The sequence below is a fragment of the Pogona vitticeps genome, chromosome 1 (assembly GCF_051106095.1).
Source record: "Pogona vitticeps strain Pit_001003342236 chromosome 1, PviZW2.1, whole genome shotgun sequence".
In the NCBI taxonomy this organism is placed as follows: domain Eukaryota; kingdom Metazoa; phylum Chordata; class Lepidosauria; order Squamata; family Agamidae; genus Pogona; species Pogona vitticeps.
Window position 1 is genome coordinate 346,514,326 of NC_135783.1, and position 23,217 is coordinate 346,537,542.

The window sequence follows — 23,217 nt, forward strand, 5'->3', positions numbered from 1 at the left end:
GGTGGATTGCGTTTAGTCGGAACTCTCCACTATGACCTGCCCGTCTTGGGTGGCCCTGCACGGCATAGCCCATAGCTTCTCTGAGTTGCTCAAGCCCCTTCGCCACGACAAGGCAGCAATCCATGAAGGGGCGACAAGAACTGCAGCTTACTTTAGCAGAATATGTTATAATGAGAGTCAGTCCATTTGAATCAAAGGAACTTACAGAGGAGAGGACTCACTAAATCCGCATTGATTCAATGGACATGCTCTAGTATGCAAAGCAACAGAGTTTTGATCAGTGTGTTCGAATCATCCAGTTATGTTTAAAGCATCCTGGATATCTCCTTAAAAGTTCTGACTAAAACTGGAGGAGGTATGGTCCAGCAAAATCATTTTTCCAAGGTTTGCCCAGATGAAGCAGAATTCTGCTGGCTTCTGGGGTAAGGTTGAAAGCTGCCACAACAGATGGCATTCTTGGATGAAAAAGACATGGGCTTGCCATCGCCAAACAACCCAACACATCCTGCAAATCTTTGTGGACAGTAGCAATACCAATCAAATTACTTTTCTTGCCAACTGCCAGGGGCTTTTTTATTCTCTTTTAGAACCCTTGCAACAGCTACTGTTTTCGACAACAACACACATGATTCCCTTTGGCTTCTTGGGCAGTGGCCATGCTGGCTAGAGTGTTCTGGGAGGTATAACCCCAAAAAACTTAAAGTGAACGTCTTTAAAAGTTCTACTTCCTTAATGAAGCTCAATTATAGCTTTGCATTCCTGCATTCCCCCCTCTCTCCTTTTCCTAGTGTCTGTCCCATCTTGTCCAAAGTTTTTCCCCTTATATAAAATTGTTTTTAATTATATTGTTATATTTTGTTGTAAGCCGCCTAGAGTGGTCTTAATTGACTAGATAGGCGGGATATAAATAAATAAATAAATAAATAAATAAATAAATAAATAAATAAATAAATAAATAAATAAATAACAATAACAATAACAATAACAATAACAACAACAACAACAACAACAACAACAACAACAACAACAACAACAACAACAACAACAACAACAACAACAACAACAACAACAACCTTGCACACAGCTATCTCTCCTTTGAGTTCCTCACCTCCTCATTATCCCCTGCTGTCAGGAAGTATTAATGCCAACAATGTTGATCAGCTGTTATATGCATCATCCTTTTTTGGACAAGAGGTAGGAAATCTGGCGAGAAGGCAGAGCAAGCCGTGGCCTCTCCTTCTGGCAGAGAGACCATTGTTTGTGTTTTACAGCCCTGGCAGATATTTTTAGCAAACGGTCATCTGCCCTGTTTTGCACGGAACAACTCTGATATTTTAAGACTGGTTTCATCTCCTGCCTCATCAGAGCAACCTCTTGTGGAGCTTTTGAAATCATTCCTGCTTTGTCATGCCGGCGAGAAATAATATTGTGAGAGTTGCATGGTGTTATATTTATTTTAAATTTAACAGATGATGGCTCCTTTTCCTTGTCTTTATAGTATTATATTTATCAAATTGAATTTTTGTATTTGTAATGTCATTCCAGGGCTTATTTTGGATGAAGACCAATTTTGATTTTTTTAAAAAAAATTAAAAATAAAAATAGATAACAGTTCTAACTCATAAAGGGTACAACTTCCAAGGTCAAAGCAATCAAGTAGTTTTTTTTTTCAGATCAGAGTTGGTCCAAGACATTTCACTCAGAGTTTGAAGACTCTGGGACTTCATTTCCCAGAATTCACCAGGCAGTATGGCAGTATGGCAACTGGGAGTTTTAGACCAAAAATAACTTTCTAAGCTTGGGGTTTACTATCTGAGATTTTAAAAAAAAGACAATCCCTTTTCCACATATAAAAATAACTTGGCTAGCAGATGAATTTTACCTCGGAACCAGTGATGAGAGAGTGGTTCCTCTTTCACCAGAGAAAGAGAAAGCTTTCTTCCTCAATGTAGCAGTCATGCCCTTCATCTCTTACCAACATCCTGCCTCACTGGTTCCCTCACCCTTCCCAGCCTGTGTTATGAGTCTAGCTCAATAGTGTGGACAGTATCCTCTGTATCAGGGGAGGTGGGTGGTGGGTCTCTGGCCTCGTTAGCCAGCTGGCACAGCTGTTACAACTGTCTCTTGGGCCACCAAAGTTGTATCTTGGTTGATGTGGCATGGCTCTGTGGGTCTGCTGGTTGTTGTGTCTTGGCACATCTGTGCCAAGATGTGGTGGGACCAGTTCATCATGTGAAGGTCTTCCTTGAGAGGCTCTAGTCAGGGCCACTCTGGAGCCTCTGCCCATTCCATATCCTCTTCCCCAGCCACATCATCCTCTGGAATCCGTGGGTTCAGTCCTTCTGATGTCTTAGCCCCTTGCCTTTTGTCCTCTCCTCACCATCTTCCTTCCCTTCACTCTGGTGCTCCTCATTCTTGGAGAACACCCTACATTACTTCATCCATCTTGTCTCCTCAGCCTTCCTCAGGTGACTTCCATCACCAATGGGCAACCCATTGTCTGGATCACCTGGCAGTTGAGGTCTGGGACAGAATGGTTTCTGGGGAGGATGTGGGAGGGGCATCCTCTTCCTTCCTCAGCAGCATTCACATATTCCAACAACAGGATGTCTGGGCCCAAAGCTGAGGCACCATAGAAAACATACCGACTCCTTCCAGTTAGATCTGCCCGCCCTATAAGATCATCCCAGGCAGGGCAATTGAGAGTTCCAACCCCGAGAGAGGCCGGTGTTACATACAGCACTGATGTTACCTGTCTGTCATGGGTTGGAGGGAAAGTTCCATCCTATGGGGAGTGGAAGGCGGGACATCAGGAGGAGGGGCTGTACTGTATATATATGTGGAGTTGGTGTGGAGAGCTGGAGAGAGAAGCTGGAGGAGAGCTGAGAGAAGAAGCTGGTGTGGGAGTCTGTGTGTCAGACAGGGTACTACTGTGTGTCAGTCAGTACCAACCTGATAGGTTCAGGTGTCTGTATGGTTAGCCAGAACTGATAGGTTCAGGGTCTGTGCTTTATTTGAAGGTGTTCTGTGTGAACTTAACTGGTGTATGTATGATTGAGACTAAGCCACGTTACTGTATCCTATTCACTTGATCATTTTATTTTCCCTGTGTGTGATTTAAATAAACCTTGTTCTTTTATTTGTTGAAAATCCATCCCTGGTCTGTGTGACTTCTTACAGGGAATGGTTGGTGGCAGCTTAGTGAAACTGTGGCATATCCCAGTAGGTCTGGGGTTGTCACAGCCGGGAAAACAACTACTAGAAATCAGACCTTCTCGGCGGTAGCCCTGCAATTGTGGAAGTCTCTTTCGCCCGAAGTCCACCCGGCCCCTTCACTGGGCAAATTTAGGAAGCTGTTGAAAACCTGGCTGTTTAAGCAGGTCTTCCCTGAACAAACTACTGTATGATACAACAGTGTTTGCTAAAATAACATCAATCACACCGCCATGCTTCTTGTCTTTTATATTTTATTCTTTTAATTGTAATTTATTGTATTTGTTTTTACTGCACTTTATGATATTTGATTTATGCTCCAATTGTATGATGATGATGATGATGATGATGATGATGATGTTTTTCTGTTGTTTGTTTATCTGTTGTGAACCACCCAGAGTGGCCCTGGATGTCAGATGGGCGGTATATAAATCAAATAAATAAATAACTTCTTGTTGCTGTTGTTGATGATGATGATGGTGGTGGTGGTGACGACAACGACGACGACGACGACTACTACTACTACTACCTAACTGTTAGACTGTTAGAGCAGTACTTCCTGTTACAGCAGTATGATAGTGGAGCCAATTACCTTGAGAGGTGGTGAGAGTAGTCCAACACTGGAGGCTTTCAAGAGAAAATTTGACAACCGTCTGTCAGATCTGCTTTATTTGGATTCCTGCCTCAAGGAGAGGGTTGGGCTCGATAACCTTATAGGCCTCTTCCAACTTCACTATTCTATAATTCTATATCCAATCGCCCTGTCCACTGCCAGAGAAAGCATGCTTTCTCTTGAAATGTCAACAGTGATCCTCCAGTGTCACTCTTCAAAAGCAATTTAAGCTTGTGTTACCTGACCTCACTCATTCATGCATTTGATTTATTATACATTTCAACTTGATGATTGATTTCTTGAAGGGATGCCCTTTTTTGAGGGATGCATTGCCACCAAGAGCATGAGCCCATTGGTATATGCTTTGTATGGCATCTTTCTGGGCACCAAAGAATAGCTGGCTGTCACTGCTATAACTCCTCAAATAGCTCTTGTTGTTTGGCTGCATGCTACATGTGTTGCTCATTCCAATAGCCTATGAACTAGAAAAGGAGTTCAAAGCAGCTGAACTACAAAAGAACAAAGCAACCAGCCTTCTGCTAGGTCAGATCTTTGGTTCACCTAACTCAGGACTATCAACTCTGGCTGGAAGCTGGCCTCCAGATTTTCAGAAAATATTCTTTTCCAGATATGCCTGACCCTGCTTAACTTCTCAAATCGGGCAAGGTCGCAGTGTTTAATACAGTCGTTAAATCGTGTCCGACTCTTCGTGACCCCATGGACCAGAGCATGCCAGGCCCTCCTATCTTCCACTGCCTCCCGGAGTTGTGTCAATTTCATGTTGGTCGCTTCAATGACACTGTCCAACCATCTCATCCTCTGTCGTCCTCTTCTCCTCCTGCCTTCACACTTTCCAAACATCAGTGTCTTTTCCAGGGAGTCTTCTCTTCTCATGAGATGGCCAAAGTATTGGAGCCTCACCTTCCAGTGAGCACTCAGGGTTGATTTCCTTCAAAATGGATAGATTTGTTCTCCTTGCAGTCCAGGGGACTCTCAAAAGTCTCCTCCAGCACCACAATTCAAAAGCATACAGTAAGTTCTTTGGTGGTTAGCCTTCTTTATGGTCCAGCTCTCACTTCCATACATCGTTACTGGAAAAACCATAGCTTTGACTATGCAAACCTTTGTCGGCAAGGTGATGTCTCTGCTTTTTAAGATGCTATCTAGGTTTGTCATCACTTTCCTCCCAAGAAGCAGGCGTCTCTTAATTTTGTAGCTGCTGTCACCATCTGCAGTGATCATGGAGCCCAAGAAAGTAAAAACTTCTTTAATGCAATAGTTAGTCGTTAAAAGGATATTGACTAGCTCACAGCTTTGTCTTCACCCACACAAATCAATTTATTTATCTCTACGCTCACTTGAAATCCCACTCCATTTGAGGCTGGTCCCAATTAAACACTGCTCCCAATGCTGACTGATTGTACTCCAATTATTTGATTATGACAATGATGATGACAACAACAACATCCTCTGAACCGCAGAACTGGAAGGGACCCTATGAATCATAGGGTCGGACAATAAGACTCACTGAAAAAGACAATATTGTTTGAAAAAGACGAAGACAAAGTAGGGGATGGATTGACTAAACAGAGGAAGCATGGACCTGAGCCTGCAAGAGATGAGCAGTACCGTTAATCATTTGGAAATCACTCATCCGTATGGTTGTCTTAAGTCAAAATAACTTGGCAACACAAAACAACAATTGCCACACATAGTACTCATAGTGCATCTGAATTCATTGACATCTCTGGCAATGCACCCACATCCATGTTCATGACGTACATCTCAATCTCTTCTGCATTATGCATTTGAAGGAGTAGTCAATAGTCCATGAAACCTTCAGTTACACTTCATAGGATGCTGCTTTGATTTTCTGTTCTTTCTATTTTTAAAAACAATAGTGACATCTAGTGGAAAATATTTTAAAATTGCACAAAGTGATTAAAATACAATTGTATTCAATTATCAGGCCTGTACTGGCAGAAATTCCCAATATTGAAGACCTTTCATAAAGACCCCAGTGGGATTTTCAAAGACCAAGAGCCTCAAATCCTGAGAAAATATCAACAAAGATTGTTGGGACACCTTAAAGATGAACAAAGTGTAATTTGGTGTAAGTTTTGTAAGCTGTAATGGACGTGGTGACGCTGCGGGCTAAACCGCAGAAGCCTGTGCTGCAGGGTCAGAAGCAGTCGTAAGATCGAATCCACGCGACGGAGTGAGCGCCCGTCACTTCTCCCAGCTCCCGCCAACCTAGCGGTTCGAAAGCATGCAAATGCAAGTCGATAAATAGGGACCACCTCGGTGGGAAGGTAACAGCGTTCTTTGTCTAGGTCGCACTGGCCATGTGACCACAGAAGATTGTCTTTGGACAAAACGCTGGCTCTATGGCTTGGAAACGGGGATGAGCACCGCCCCCTAGGGTCGAACACGACTGGACAAAAATTGTCAAGGGGAACCTTTACCTTTACCTTTACCTTTACCTTTGTAAGCTGTAGTTGACTTCAATGCATCAGAAGAAGTGAGGTGCTGTTCACAACAGCGTATGTCAAATAAAGCTGGTTGTTGTGAGTTTTTCGAGCTGTTTGGCCGTGTTCTGGAGGTTTTTCTTTGTAACATTTTGCCAGTCTCGGTGGCCGGCATCTTCAGAGGACAGGAGCTAGAATTCTGTCTGTGTTCTGGTGTAGTGTGTGGGGTTGTGTTTTTTGTTATGGGTATTTTGTTGTGATAAGGGGGTGGCATGATCTGTCACTGTGATTGATGGGTGTCGTTGGCTAGACTTTTGTGCGCAGTGATCACCGGTCCTTCTGGCTGGGTAGATTTCGCTGACCTTTTTGCAGGCTCTATTTTTCAGTGCTGGGAGCCAGGCTTTGTTGATTTTTAGACTTACTTTTTTGTTGTTGTTGAAGCTGTGCTGGTGTTTGTGGATTTCAATGGCTTCCCTGTGTAGTTTAACATAATGATTGCTGGTGTTGTCCAGTACTTCAAGAAACAGCTGGAAAACCCACAACAACCATCAGATCCCAGCTATGAAAGCCTTCAAGAACACAACGTTTGTTAATCTTTAAGGCACAATAAGAGTCTGTAATGTTTTTTTCTGTAACACTAACATGGCCACCCTCCTGAAATACCTGTTCCTGGAGATAACACATCGCTATCATGGCCAGTAGCTTTGATAGCTTACTTTTTTTCAAGGGTTTGCCTACTATAAATCAATTAGCACCGGTTGCCATGGAATACATCTTAGAAAGCAAAACCCACACCTGACTAATGCCAGTCATGTGGCACCGTTTGTTGTGGAATGTATAGTCTTGGGGCAATTAATGATTGTGTACAAAGGCACCAATTGAATGATTGCTCTTTAAATGTTGTACTTTCTACAGTGAAGAAATGAAGAAATTATATCAAAAGATATCATTATGAGTGCTAACGCCATACATTTTTGACTGTGTGCAGCTTTAAGAGCTTTTTAAAGCAGCATACAAGTTGTTTTGTAGTCCCGAAAGTATCATATACCCTTCTCCCTTGAATTGCATGGGGTCAGACAGCATGTTTTGGTTATACAGAGATTTTTTTCCCCCAATAACTAAATATTCCAATAAATACTGTGCTGCTCTTAGTCTCCAAGGAGTGTCTGAGGTGGTAAGGCTGAGAAAGTCTCAGACTTATCGAGGCTCGTTGTTGGCAATGTGATGGGCCCTGGTCTGCTGGCAACTACCTGACATGGTGGGCTCTGGTGCTAGGGTAAGCCAGGAGGCTGACATGGGTTGGGGGAGCGCTCTCTCTCTCTCTCTCTCTCTCTCTCTCTCTCTCTCTCTGTGTGTGTGTGTGAATTGACTGTTTATGCTTTGTAGTTACATGGGGGGGCATAAGAATTATACACAGATCTTGAACTACACAGGGATCTGTTGCCCCTAATTCCAATGTTGTTGAAAGGTGTAGTCAAAATTAGAGAGGGGGAACCCACTAACACAACAAAAACCATTAAATGTAACATGCAATCATTTAAAACACCAGTGCAGCTAAAACAGCAGCAATACAAACAATAGAATCACTTAAAATAACATTAATTCAGACTTAGCCCTTGTCTAAATGAATAGCATAGGCATCCTTCAGTCTCGAGAGACTATGGTAACATGCTCTGAATCGAGGAGTGTCCTCTCCAGAGCATGAAGCCCGGGTAAGGTAATATGGAGGATAGGCTGTTACCCAAGCAGCAGATCCCCCCTCTCCACATTGCTGAAATGGTCCAATGGAAAGGCAAGAGCCAATACAACTGGTTCCAGCGATGTTGCAGGAGTTGGCAGAACGACACATGCTGCCTTCGGGACTCCAGCTCCGGATTTTGCCTCGAGGTTAACTCCTGAAGCCTTTTCCATGAGTGGATATAGCCACAAGGCAGTGGAGGTTTGAAATTGGAGTTTTCCTTCTCCTTAGATGGGCTGCCTTCCATGGCTGATGAGCCCCACCTACCTAAATGAATAAACACATTTCTTAATTACATTTTATTCTGCCTTCCCTCAAGGCTGTGTGCATGGCTCTCCTCCTACCCCCTTTATTCACACACAAAGAATCCTGTGAGATAGGGCAGGTCATGAGACAGAACGAGTAATACAAAGTCATCCGGGAGTTTCATGAGCCAGTCAGGACAGGAATAGGGGTATCCCCTGCATTAGCGAGACCTGGGTAAGCTCATGTTTGGTGCAAAGAATGGAAGAGATTTCCATTTCAAGGAACGTTATCTCTCTGCTAGCCTTATCTAAGTGTGCAAGCTACTGTGGGAAATGGGAAGGTCGTGACTGTGCTCCTAAATGGAGTTGTGGCATTAAATGCTGAAGAAGGAGAGGGAAACGAAAGGCAGATCAGAGGATAAGGCAGCTCCTCTGATATGTCTCCATAACAGCAGCCCTCACTACAAAGTCCTGAGCCACCATTCTGAGTCATAAAGTAGAGCCAGAAATACATAGCAATGTACAATTTGCGTTCTGAAAGCCAGTTTTAAGGCTTTGTTGCGTGCTATATCCTTCATCTTAAAGAATCTGCTGTAGGCTGTCTCTATCCTGACTTCTGCAGGCCAAAATCCTGTTGTGTGAATTTATACCAGGAATAAACTTAGAACCTGGCTATTTGGACAGGCTTTCCCTCCTGCCATATCTTAACTGCCATATTTTAATTATTTAAACGTTGCCATCTTGGACTTTTTTTGGTTTTTGGTTTTTACTGTTTTTAAATTTGTAAACCACCCAGAGTAGACCCTTGGTCTAGATGGGTGGGATAAAAATCTAATTAATTAATTAGATTAATTAATCAATCAATCAATCTAAGGTCGCTTGCAGGCAATATGATTGTACCTAACAACAGTGAGCAATAAATGCCTGTGGCCAATGTTGGCATCACCTTGCACATCTGTCTATCTATCTATCTGTCTGTCTGTCTGTCTGTCTGTCTGTCTGTCTGTTAATAATTAATTAATAGATAGATAGATAGATAGATAGATAGATAGATAGATAGATAGATAGATAGATAGATAGATAGATAGATAGATAGATAGATAGATAGATAGATAGATAGATAGATAGATGTGCAAGCTGATGCCAACATTAGCCACAGGCATTTATTGCTCACTGTTGTTAGGTACTATCAGGTGGCCTGCAAGCGATCTTCAAAGTGTCCTTAACCTGCTCAGCTGTTGTAAACGCAAGCCTGTGGCTTCCTTTAGAGAGTCGGACCAACTCGTATTGGTCTTCCTCTACTATCTTCAACCTTTTTCAGCATTATTGTTATTTCCAAAGAATCCTGCCTTCTTGTGATGTGCCCAAAGTAGGACAGCCTCAATGTCACAATTTTTGCCTCCAGAGATAGTTCTGGCTTGATTTGATCTAGGACCCACTTCATTACTCATAAAAATGTCCTATCGCCCTTGCATCTTCCAAGATGTCCCCTTCAACCTGGGGAAGCCTTTGAGGACCTTTAGACAATGAAGAAGAACCTTCAATGTTAGAAAACCAGTAAATAGATAGTAAATAACTAGTGGATAATTATGATTGCTTGGGTGACACAAACATTTATTTAGTGTTATAGTACTTTTGTTGTTGTTTAGTCATTAAGTCGTGCCTGACTGTTCGTGACCCCATGGACCAGAGCACACCAGGCCCTCCTGCCTTCCACTGCCTCCCGGAGTTGGGTCAAATTCATGTTGGTTGCTTCGATGACCCTGTCCAACCATCTCTTCCTCTGTCGTCCCCTTCTCCTCTTGCCTTCACACTTGCCCAACATCAGGGTCTTTTCCAGGGAGTCTTCTCTCCTCATGAGATGGCCAAAGTATTGAAGCCTCAGCTTCAGTTATAGTAATAATAGTACTCTATTTTATGTATTATCTTTGTATTTTTGGTTTATGGCAGCCATATACATTAATGGTAAGGTCTTCTGCAGATAATTAACAGCATGGTCTGATCTTTCAATCTAAAGGCCTTCCATGATTTCCTTTTAATAAATTAACACTGATCTAGTACCCTGTGCATCTTCCACATTCCACCAGGGGGCTTTCCAATACAATAAATGTTTGCTTTGGGAGTCATGCTGTTAAAAAATCATAAAACAATATTGCTTATACAAAAATTAAAGCAAGTAACAATTTTGCACATCCAGTTACGTTGAAGATCTGGCGTTCTCTTCTTCCAAGTTCTAGACAGGACATAATTTTAACCTTTTCCTTTAAAGGATTACCATTTCAAAGTAAAGTAAAGTAAAGTAAAGTAAAGTAAAGTAAAGTAAAGAAAGAAAGAAAGAAAGAAAGAAAGAAAGAAAGAAAGAAAGAAAGAAAGAAAGAAAGAAAGAAAGAAAGAGATGGCAGTGAAGACATACAATCCAAACGGATAAAATAACATCCAAATGGGAGGAATACTTTTCTTAGGATCTGTTTTAATTCAAGAACTGTACAAGCATTCAGATTCTCCAGAGGTCCCCCAAGGCTACAACAGTATGGGGGGGGGGAATGGGGGAAGGAACACATGAGGGACGAAGAGGAGGAAAAACCACGGTGGAAAATCATATGTATCCTGCTTTCTCTCTCCTCGTTTTCTCATCATCTAGGGTGGTGAAGCGTTCTGTACAACTCAAAGGCTTGCACATTTTGTGAATTGATGGATGGTTCTAATGAAGGTCTTGTCCACCTGTGGGTCTAGGATTTGGTCTTATCATTTAAAATCTGCCCTCAACTCCATGTCATTATTGAAAGGGAGGGGGCAGTATTTAGTGGTAACAGAGCTAAGCTCTCCTGATGGAAATGTAAAGAGATTTTAGTAGTTTAAAGAGCCATGAAACTGTGAAGTCATGGGGAAGAACAGTCTGCACATGTTTTGATGTCTGTTATCCTCAGTTTGGAGAAGAAAATTGCCAGGGTGGGGAGTTGGAGAATGTCCTTATTCTTAGGCTACCCCTCTTTTCTTCTTCTTTTGCAGTGCTCCCCCATTAAGCTGCTTTCGGCCAAACTGGTGGACCTGTATGCATATGATAAATATTGAATTTTTTAAACCTGTAGGGCAAATACAGTACCCTCTGGTGAGGCAGACAGCAAAAATGGGGGTGGGGAAAATCCCAGACTGATTTATTTAAGCAGGCAAGATCCTAAACATGTCCAGGTTTGTTTTCCCCTTCCGAGTCTGACCTTTGGCTTTCCACCATAAACAAAAAGTGCTGTCTCTCATAGCATTAACTTTTTTTTTAAGAAATGGGGAATAGATGCATAGGGGAGGGAGCAGGGAATCCTCCAGATGTTCTTGGACTTCAACTCCCAGAAATCCTGGCCAGCAGAGGTGGTGGTGAAGGCTTCTGGGAGTTGTAATCCAAGAACATCTGGAGGCCTGACGTTAGGGACCACTGTTTTAAAAGACCACAACTCCCAGCTATTGGTCGTGCTTTTGACTTTTGGGGGAATTTGATTCCCTGGGAGAAGAGCCAGCTTGGATGGCCTTGGGCAAACTGCACACAGTCCCAGGATGTCTCCAGAAGAAGGGAAGAGTAAATCACTTCTGAGTACTCTTTACCTAAAAAAAACACGGTCTCCCTTGACTTGATGGCACATGATTACATACACACACCTGCAGAATGTACAGAGAGAGAGAAAGAGAGGGACTGGTAACTTTTCAGTATTCTTTCTTATAGCATTTTTCCCTAATGTAGAATTTGTAATTTTTGTATGCTTGTAAAGTTTCCTAAGAAATATTCTGCAATATTAAAAATGTCAAAAATTATCCCAGGATAGCACAAGGTGTCCCCCATTTATTTATTTATTTATTTATTTATTTATTTATTTATGTATTTATTTATTTATTTAGTTATTTATTTATTTATTTATTTATTTATTTATTTATTTATTTATGTTCTGTTCTGTTCTGTTCTTTTCTTTTCTTTTCTTTCTTTCTGACTATAATCCCATGTTTCCTATGAAACTCATGAGAAAACCCCTTGTTCCTTGTTCTGGAGACAGCCCTACACGGCTGTCTCCAGAGGCATTGGACTACAACTCTCTTTGGACTACATGCTCTTTGGGGATGATGGGATTGGCAGTCCAAGACATTAGGAGTGTGCCCAGTTAAGGAGGGTTGCTCTACTGTTTTCAAGTAAAGAATCGCATGCTGCTTCCATATCCTCCCTGCCTTCACCCTAGGGTGTACGATACTCTGCTCAGAAATATATCATGCATATTCAGAATGGTATATAAATGATAATAGTCCTTATGTATCTTAATCCTTTTTGCATAATTCAGGCCGAGACAAAACATTGTTCCACCAGCCACTCCCAAGTTGGAGTTGAGAGACAACACCCAGGCAGAGGACTGCGAGAAATTTGCTTTCTTTTTCATGGACACCATTTATTGGCTAAACATTTTCTGCTCTGTTCTTCTGCCCTTGTCGGTTTTCAAGCCTCCCTGTCTTTTTCCGCAGCAGTTTGGCTTTTCAATCAGCCCTTTGCCTTGGGGCACGTACTGAAGGCAGTTTAGACAGAGGAGGAAAGGCAAACCAACCGCTGAGCACCTCTTCTGCGTCTCCTGACTTCAGCCTGTCCAGAAACCCTTCCCTAAAAATTTTTTGGAAAGCCGGTGTCAGTCAAACTGAAGTGCTTTGGAGCTATTCTGGGAGGAAGAATTCTGGATGATCTTTGGCTCTGCTTTTCCTTCTTGGAGCACCATACAACAAGAGATGGGGGGGGGGGAGGTTTTGCTGTAAAGTGCTTGGAAAAGAACTGGAAAAGGTGTTCCAGGGAGTTGGGTGTTTGCTTATCCTAGGCCAACTGTCTCTGCAGCTGCAGCAACTTTGGGGTATGTGCTTCAGATGGGGGAGAATACCCCTTCTGCTGTGCCCCTGGGTAAGAGGAATTCAGCCGTTCCCCCCAGGGCTACATTCATGCAAAAGAAAAATAAACAAGAGGTCCACTCACGTGGGGTTTAGCCTGAAGGGCTTAACCTCTGAAGAGCACCATGTTCTACAACTCTATCCACTTTGCCAGAATGAAAGGGCCATTGTATACCTTCCGCAGCAGAAGAGTGGCAGCATATACAATGGTCCCATTGCATACATTTTTCTCTCTCTCTTTGCTGTGAGCCTTTTTGTTTGCGAGCCTTTGTGCAGAACATTTATTTATTCTGAATGAGAGCCTGTTTTGACCCCAGCACACTCATCCCCAAGCCCTGGGTTCCAGAAGGGCCTCACTGAGCCTAAATCCGGGAGTTCAAAAGGTCTTGGAAAGGAGGTTCTCGGTTGCATCTCTGTTTGTTGTTATTAATGCTATCTGCTGTCAAGTTGCTAAGAGCAAGGAGGCATCTTACATCATTAAAAGGCAATTTAAAAGCTAGGAACAATATGTATATAAATATTTTTTTTAAAAGGGGGGGAAAGGTCACTCTGAGAAATGGAAAACCCCCAAAAAAGAAAACACAATAACTATCCCTTTAAAAATCATACACAGGTAGCTAGTTACTGAGGGAAGGCTACCCTGAAGAGAAAAGTCTTTTTGGCTGTTTGGTGGCTGATGAGCTGTAGGTTTCTTGGATGGACTGGATGAGGGTCAAGAAACCAAGACTGAATCCAGAGATCCTGCTGTTGGGAAGATCATTGGACCAGAGAAAGCATGGCCACCTTTTACAATAGCCAAGTAACTGTGCAATTCCCCCTGCCACATTTGCATAAAAAGGGATTTTAATGGGGTAAAGAAAACACATTAAAATGGAATTTTCAAGAATCTAATTCTAACCTAATGTAGTCATGTTAATGTAATAGTATATGTAATAATAAGGGGGTGTAAATCTGCCTCTTCTAGTTAAAATTTGAATTGAAAAAACTATGTCAATACATTTTGAATTTAATTTACTTTTTTTGAGGAGGAAATGATGCTCCTTTTATATATCCTCCCCACAAAAGAGCCCCTCCCCTTGAACCCAAATAAACATATGTATGTCCCCCCACAAGGCCCACCACTCCCTGGTTGTCCTCCCTCACCATTTTGCCCCTCTGACCTTCCTTCCTTCCCAGACAGAATCAAAAGCATCCCCACTGCTTCCGCCACAGCAGATTTTTCAGACCTGCCACAATCTTGAGCATCGGTGAGCCCAGTGTGCACAGTGCACTCACCACATTTAGGCCTTTTGAGCCCAGCTAATGCTAGGGTCCAAAGGGCTGATGTCTGTCCTCCAAAGGTGGATGCAGAGAAGGAAGCAAGAGTGTCTCTTTCAGAGGGGGTCGGAGTGATGCACATACATAAAAGGAAAATCCACCCAAAGGGGTACGGAAATAATTTAGAACTCTAGATTGCTTCTGTGGGTCAAGAGGATTAAAATAAATCAGCATTGTGCATACCATATTTAATATAAAATATTTTTTTAAATTACAACTAAAAATAAGCATGGCAATCCCCCCACAAAACACTTAGCTAACCCCCTTGGGGGTGGCAACCCCCAAGCGGGGATATTTATCTGGCCTTAATTGGGTTCACAGCTTGGGGCTACTCTTGGATCCTACTGTCTCTATGGAGGGTCAACTACTGTATATGCTGTGGCCAAAAGTAACTTTTATTAACTTTTGGTTGATTGTCCAGCTGAGGCCCAACCTGGATAAGAAATACCTAACAACACTGGTCTGTGTGTTGGCAATCTCCAAAATAGACTACTGTAATACCCTCTACATAGAGCTGCCCTTGAAGCCAGTACAGAAACTTCAGCAGCTCCTAAATGTGGAAGCCAGACACTTAATGACACTTCACACATGCATACACAACAGAGCTGTTACTAGTAATTTTGATGTCTATGGGTTTGTTGCTGTATTGGTTAATCTTGGTGTATATAGGGAGGAGTCAAATGAAGAGGAATGTTTGAGTCATATTAGTTTCATGCTGAACCCGCATGATTTTATTTTTGTTTTGTTTTTTGTCTGGAGGTAGGGACAGCTCTGGAAGGCAGTATATGCTTGTGTGAGAAAGAGTTTGTGTCTTTCCAGAAACATATTTTGCACCCTCTAAAATGTGGCAGCCTTGGGTACCCCCCCGCATACTCACCTATGTTATTTGACTTGAGAAGAAAGTACTATGGGCTTGTGTACTCTAGAAAGACAACACATGGAGAGGAAGAGAAAGTTACGGTAATAACTCTCATACATCATGAATGCAACCTGAATTAGATTTTTTTTGGGGGGGGGGGGAGGCTAATGCAACCTCAGGGACTATTTGCTTCAGCCTAATGGGTAAGAAAATATTAGGAATGGGCTGTGATTCAGAATCCCAGTTGAGAAAAAGTGTGGAGACAGCTGGAGAAGGAAGGAGCTGTTTTTCTCCCAGTGGGTAATATAGCTTCTTATCACCTTGGTTTAGAATTTAAATTTGTAGGAGGGCCCTTGGAAGTGTGAATACATGGAGTGATATTATGTATTTGTATCTAAATCTGTACTTTATTTTAGGGCCTTAAAGGTTGTGCAGCCAGAGCTATACAGATTTCTGATATGGATTTTCTGCTCTGTGCGCAAAAGTTAACTGGGAGTTTGTTTCTAACCTACCTGGCTTTAAAGGGATATTGGTAGAACTTCAGTTTTTCCTGCAAGCAACTCCTGTTTCAACACCGTGTTGGTAAATGGACTCAGGGGTCCATTATAATCTGTAGCATTCAGTTTGTACCATGTTCAGACATGGAATTTTTGGATTTTTTGGGCTAAAGATCTCATAATTCTCCATTCTGGGAGTTGCGCCAGACAAACACACCCCTAAACGTGGCTCACCTGGTGGAAAAAACTAAGATGGAAGTGGCCTGTGTTTAGTCGTTTAGTCGTGTCCGACTCTTCGTGACCCCATGGACCAGAGAACGCCAGGCCCTCCTGTCTTCTACTGCCTCCCGGAGTTGGGTCAGGTTCATGTTGGTTGCTTCGCAGACACTGTCCAGCCATCTCATCCTCGGTCGTCCCCTTCTCCTCTTGCCGTCACACTTTCCTAACATCAGGGTTTTTTCCAAGGACTCTTTTCTTCTCATGAGATGGCCAAAGTACTGGAGCCTCAGCTTCAGGATCTGTCCTTCCAGTGAGCACTCAGGGTTGATTTCCTTTAGAACTGATAGGTTTGTTCTCCTTGCAGTCCAGGGGATTCTCAAGAGCCTCCTCCAGCACCACAATTCAAAGGCATCAATTCTTCGGCGGTCTGCTTTCTTTATGGTCCAGCTCTCACTTCCATACATCACGACAGGAAAAACCATAGCTTTGACTATTCTGACTTTTGTTGGCAAGGTGATGTCTCTGCTTTTCAAGATGCTGTCAAGATTTGTCATCGCTTTCCTCCCAAGAAGAAGGCGTCTTTTAATTTCAGGGCTGCTGTCACCATCTGCAGTGATCATGAAGCCCAGATAAAATTTGACACTGCCTCCATATCTTCCCCTTCTATTTCCCAGGAGGTGATGGGACCAGTGGCCATGATCTTAGTTTTTTTGATGTTGAGTTTCAGACCGTTTTTTGCACTCTCCTCTTTCACTCTCATTACAAGGTTCTTTAATTCCTCCTCACTTTCTGCCATCAGAGTGGTATCATCTGCATATCGGAGGTTGTTGATATTTCTTCCGGCAATCTTAATTCCGGCTTGGGTTTCTTCCAGTCCAGCCTTCCGCATGATGTATTCTGCATATAAGTTAAATAAGCTGGGGGACAGTATACAGCCTTGTCGTACTCCTTTCCCAATTTTGAACCAATCAGTTGTTCCATATCCAGTTCTAACTTTTGCTTCCTGTCCCACATATAGGTTTCTCAGGAGACAGATAAAGTGGTCAAGCACTCCCATTTCTTTAAGAACTTGCCATAGTTTGCTGTGGTCCACACAGTCAAAGGCTTTCGCATAGTCAATGAAGCAGAAGTAGAAGTGGCCTAGCTAGGCCTAACTCTCCCTAGCTTCCTGTTCAGAAAGCAACCCATTTGGGAGCTTCAGAAAGATAGGCTGTAAATCTTGGTGCCCAATTGCCACGCATTAATAAGGTGCTGATTGTATTCCAGGGTGCATGCTGGAACATAAACAGCACTACATTAATAGGCAGCAATTTACTACCTAAATTTATGTGACTTCCTTTGTACAAGTGTATATTGGCAATGAAATTCTGACCAATGTATAGTTGGACCCGAAACTATTCAATGTAAGCTAGGAAGTTTGATTCCCCACTATGCCTCCTTGATAGGGGCTAGACTTGATTATCTTTAGGGTCTGCAGTTCTAAAATAATTATCAGGTGCCACAACAGTTGTGTATCAGGTGTTAAAATAGTTACTGTACAGAGGCTGAGAAAATAATTTAAAAAAAATTCTATTTATTCTTAAGAACTTTGTTATTTTCGAGATTTTTTTGCTTTTTGATTGTGCCCTTTCAGGCAATAAGCTCTTGCATTTTTAGAATGTCATTAAAATATACTTTTTGGTATTTTATTATTCCTTTTAGGCTCCTATATTTTGGATTAAATTCTGATTTAAGTATTTTCCTGCAACTTAGGTTTTAGTACTGTATATTTTAAGTGTTTTGTGCCTGTAGTTTTTCATAGTTCTAAGACTTTGAGAAGTAAACAACTCTGAAGTACTGTATTTTTGTGCATATAGTATATAGAAGCAAGGCAGATAAATAAAGGTCAGCAAATTTGACAAGCTGACTGATTGCAACAATGAAAAGAGCCATACCTTGCTATGCAGATTAATTTTGAAATGTTTGTCTGATTTCATTCTGGAATTAACCCTTAACTGGGATAAATGCCAGCTGTGACGAACACAGGCTTCTGGTTTTTCCCTAGAGGTCTATAAAGTTCTATACAGTAGTTTGCGCTCTACATGGGGCTACCTTTGAAGATGGTTCAGAAACTTCAGCTGATGCAAAACTCTGCAGCCAGACTACTGACTGGGGCCAGATACAGGGAGCCTATAACGCACCCGTTACAAGAACTGCACTGGCTACTAGTCCGTTTCCGAGCCCAATTCAAAGTGCTGGTCATTACCTATAAAGCCCTTTACAGCTTGGGTCCTGGCTGGACCGTATCTCCCTATATGTGCCTTCTCAGCGATTAAGATCAGCAGAGGAGACCCTCCTCTCGGTCCCATTGCCAGCACAAGCACAGCTGATGGAGACACAGGAGAGGGTCTTCTCGGTGGCAGCTCCCAGGCTAATGGAACGCTCTCCCTCGGGAGATCAGGATGGCCCCTTCCCCTTTATCCTTTCGAAAAAAGCTAAAGACCCATCTCTTCAGGCAGGCTTTTAACAATTACAACTGGATCCCTGAACCCCATTTCTGCAAATAATTTTAATCTTTCCCATGTTTTAATGTTTTATTTTAATTTTTAAATCATATATTGTTTACTTTATCTTTTAATATTTAAGTTACTGTGTTTTTAAATTGTGTGAATTTTAATGTTGTGAGCTGCTATGGGTCCCTTGTTGGGAGAAATGCATCACCATCATCATCACCATCACCATCACCACCACCACCACCACCACCACCATCATCATCATTATCATCATCATCCAGTGGTGCCCCGCATAGCGACGATAATCTGTGCAGCAAAAATCGCTGCAAAGCGATGTTGCTATGCGGTTTTAAAAAGCCCATAGGAATGCATTGAAACTCCTTCAACGCGTTCCTATGGACTTAAAACTCACCTTTAAGCGAAAATCCTCCATATGGCCGCCATTTTTGCTGCCCGGTAAGCGAGGAATCCGGGCGAAAACACAGCGGGCGGCCTTTTTTTAATCCGGTGGCCATTTTGGAACCGCCGATCAGCTGTTGCAAAATCATTGCTATGCGATGATCGGTATGCAAAACAGGGTACCGATCATTGCAAAGCAATTTTTTCCTATCTAAAACATCGCAATGCGATTGCTTTTGCGATTGCAAAATCTTTGTCGCTATGCGGATTCGTTATTAAACGGCGCGCCCGTTAATTGAGGCACCACTGTAGAGGGCTCTGCGAAATGTTTGGGCATCAGACTCTGTAACCTGAGAAGGCTGCTATATCAGCTTAATCTCTGAGAAGATATTTGGAGTTAAGTCTCTTTGAATTCAGATTCCTTTTATTATAGTAGCACTTGTCAGTGTTTACTCCTCTTGAGCCTGGATGGCCTTAAAGAGGAAATCAGGAAAAAAAATCTACTCCCTTCTCATCTCACTGAAAAAAAGCACTGAATATATATGTTTAATAAAAACAATCAATATACTAAGGGGTTATATGGGTCAAGGAAATGCATATTGATGAAACCAATAGCCTGGAAAAGTTACTTTTTAAAAAATTAAAGCTCTCCCTGGTCATGACGACGAGGAGTAGGTGGTTCTGAACACTTGTAGTTTTAAAAAAGTAATTTTTCCAAGCTTTGATGCTTCTAATCTCCTATGCCAGCTGTTCATGCTCCTCTCCCGTCTCTTTGATGTACGGCATGCTTAATGAATAATTAACTCACAGCGAAACAAAGCTGCTGATGCACAACCCCCCCAAAAAAAGTTGTTTTAAAGGAATTAAACTGAAAGCGAGAAGGGTAGCTTAGCTGATCTGCAGTCAGTGAAAAAAACACATCAAAAGGAAACTTGTTTCTAAACCCACCTCAAAGGAAGCAACCGAGAAAAGCACAAACAAGAGGTAACCCAAGATGGCAGCTTCAGTCTTGACTGTAATCCGTAAATCCTCTTATTTTGTAGGAGTCTAATAACAGCCCTCGCTGGTGCTGCTGGTTCAAAAGAAATTAAAACCGTTCACAGTTAAATTGAGACCAATAAGGCCAGCAAGATAACAGTATTTAGTGATGGCTCATTGACTTAACATGTGTAAGGCTTAGGGTTGTTTTTCACTGAAATGACGTTCACCATGGCAACTGTGTGTCCATATGCGTATGTGTAGCGGAAGAGGGAGAATGCAGCAAAATAAAATATTCATGAATCACAAAATATTTCCTGTCTCAGGAATTTGGGGTGGCATTTAGCAGACTGTCTTTTTTGACCTTCTCAACACCTCCCTTGGGTCGCTAAAGTTCTAAGAGAATTACTGTATTTTTCCATGTATAAGACGGCCCATGTATAAGACACCCCCACTTTTCTAATCCAAAATTAAGAAATCTAAGTGGTACATAGCAAGTGTAGGGGGAAAGGAATCAAAGCGCTGCAGGATCACTTTGATCCCTGCTTCCCCCTCCACTTGTTTTTGTTCTCTTCTCAGCTTATTTGTATGTATAAGATGACCCTCAATTTTTAGTGTAAAGATTTTAGACAGAAGTATAGTCTTATACATGGAAAAATACGGTAGCTTTGCTACAGAGTTTGGGGAATTACTTCTAAAAAGATTTTTTTTAGTCTTGGGAAGAAAAGCAAGAGAGCCGCCTAGAGTGGTCGAATAGACCAGATGGGCAGGGTATAAATCAAATAAATAAATAAATAAATAAATAAAGAAAGAAAGAAAGAAAGAAAGAAAGAAAGAAAGAAAGAAAGAAAGAAAGAAAGAAAGAAAGATATGAAAGCCATCCTGAAATAATTGAAAGACTGACATGTGGAACATGTAGCAAGTTTGTTTTCTGCTACTCTGTTGGGTAGGATGCAAAATAACGGCTTTAAAATACAGTAAAGACGACATAAGCAAAAAACATCTTAACTGTGAGAGTTGTTTGGCAGTGGAATGGACTACCTCACAGGGTGATGTATTGGCAAGCACTGAAAGTGTTAAAACGGCAGTTGCATGGATGCTTTAGGTAGGGATTTCCAACTTTAATGGCGGGATACACTTGACGACCTGTGCAGTGCCTTCTAGTCCTTGACTTCTAGGATTCTTTTATGATTCTACAATTTATAAGCTCAAAGTCCCAAAAGTAGTTACCTATAATCAGTGCTAGCTCAAACTCTTCTGCTGCCCTAGGTGTGAAGAGAATCACTACTGCTCATCTGTCCCCGACTGCTATGCGGTACCCCTTACAAGGGAAGGCGGCAGAGGGAGAAGGAAAATATGGTGGTGAGTGCTGGAGTTTTTACAACCTTGCATGTCGCCTGGAGAAGGTTTGTGGCTGGGAGGGACTTTTCTGGGCTGCAGTGACTGTCAATCTTTCCAGCATTAACCAGTCTGCTCTCTGTGTCTCCTCCCCGCCTACCCCTATTGTCTGTTGGAAGTTTATTGAAGTTGTTGAAGGCAGTCATGTTTCTCAGTTTGCTGTTTGGTCTTTTCACAACTGTAAGTAACAAAAACGTTTTTTATTCTTTCTACTGCTCATGCCTCAGAGTGATTTATAGGGATTGTAACTGCCCGTGAATGAGAAAAGGGGTGGACTACTTTGGGGGACTCAAAGCTGTTCTGCTCTGTGAATCCCCACATTTCTGCTGTACAGCTAGAGGAATTGAATCAAAAATCCAAAACTCACAGCGGAGGCAGCAGCATCCATTTTCTTTGAATTATAATAATTATAATAATTTATTGTCATTGTAAGTATATACACAGTATACCCATACAACGAAATTCACAATTACTGTATGTCCCTATCATCGCTGCCTCTCAGCTGAGCTACTGGGATAATACTAACTGGCCAAAGCAATGTTGGAAGGGCATCTGGAAAATTTCTTGTGCCAGCCCTCTCTAATCATGTATAGGTCCAGAGAACCTGTAAAGCCAAGTATTATCCGAACAGTGGCTACACTAATGTACAGTACCTGAACAGGTGGCTGTTCGGAGAGAAAAAAGAGGACCACTGAACAGTGCAGAGTCGAGAGTGGCCACTTGCCACCTTCCTTGTTCTGCCACTTCTAACAGTCAGCCTGGCCCTGGTTACCATCAACAGCAATTTGAAAAGTGACTCTTTACATTCATGTTGCTCACCAATGAACTTACGTAACTTTAAATCAGTGCTCTAAAAGCCACTAAACTTTGACACAAAGAGCATGCCCCTCTCTTCTCTTTCTCCTTTTTTTTTGGTGGTCCACAAGGACTGGGAAGCAATAGAGGACTGCTTTTTGTACGTCCGATACAGACTTCTGAAAGTTTGTGTGTGCGCATGTTAGTCCCGAAAGATCTCTGAAAGAGTATTTATTTTTTTTAAATGATATGCCATTTTCCCCTAAAGCATTCAAGGTGGCTTACGTTATTAAAAGAAACAAAATTTAAAACAAAATAATAAATTACAATACAAAAATGCATTAAACAAATATCATATTAAAAATCATAAGAGCAACATTAAAAACTTAAGTAAAACACAGAATAAAATGCTCTCTTTAAACAAAACAAAACAAAAAAATCTCCATGGTCGACCAATCATTTAAAGCGAAGTCATTGAAGAGAAAGCTTTTGATCTGCTTGCAGAAGGACAGCAAAGATGGGGCCAGACTGGCCTCCCGCAGGAGAGACTTCCAGTAATCACCGGAAACACTCTAGTGTGGTGCAGATGCAACCGGTTTCCCAAATAAATGGAGGGGGTTATACCTCAAAACCAGGAGTTGGGTGAGGGGTTTGTCCCCAAAGATATCTGTAATGGTAAGAGCCAGGGATGCGAAATATAGCACTGGACCTCCTGAACCAACATTGGGGGTTTTTTGTCTGTTTATCCTGAAATATAGCCAAAAAGGTAAGAGCTAGAAACAGAGCAATGTGAACAACACTGTCAGGCAAAGTGGACGGTCCTGATCCACAAAAGCTCACAGGACTGTATGATGATCCCCACCACCACCAATGGTTTATAAGGGTATCACCTACTCTTGCATTTGTATTTTGCAATGACCTCATGGCTCCCTTTTATTTCAGTTGAGCACCACTGCCTGCCTGAGATTAAATGACTGGGATAATTATAGTTCAAAATCAGTTCCTCCAAGCCCTAATGAAGTACACTGATAATTAGCTTTCATTAGTGCCAGATCATAATCATTGCTGTATCAACCTTTTTTTC

General features: G+C 42.0%; 1 long non-coding RNA gene across 1 annotated transcript in view; it reads left to right on the forward strand.

Moving 5' to 3' along the window:
- Positions 1–21,544, forward strand: part of LOC140703271 (uncharacterized) — a 30,153-nt gene extending 8,609 nt beyond the window's left edge. Inside the window, exons 2-3 of the long non-coding RNA XR_012082697.2 lie at positions 21,210–21,302; positions 21,458–21,544. This is a non-coding gene — a long non-coding RNA (uncharacterized LOC140703271). The remainder of the gene's footprint in view (positions 1–21,209; positions 21,303–21,457) is intronic.
- Positions 21,545–23,217: the final 1,673 nt, after the last annotated feature.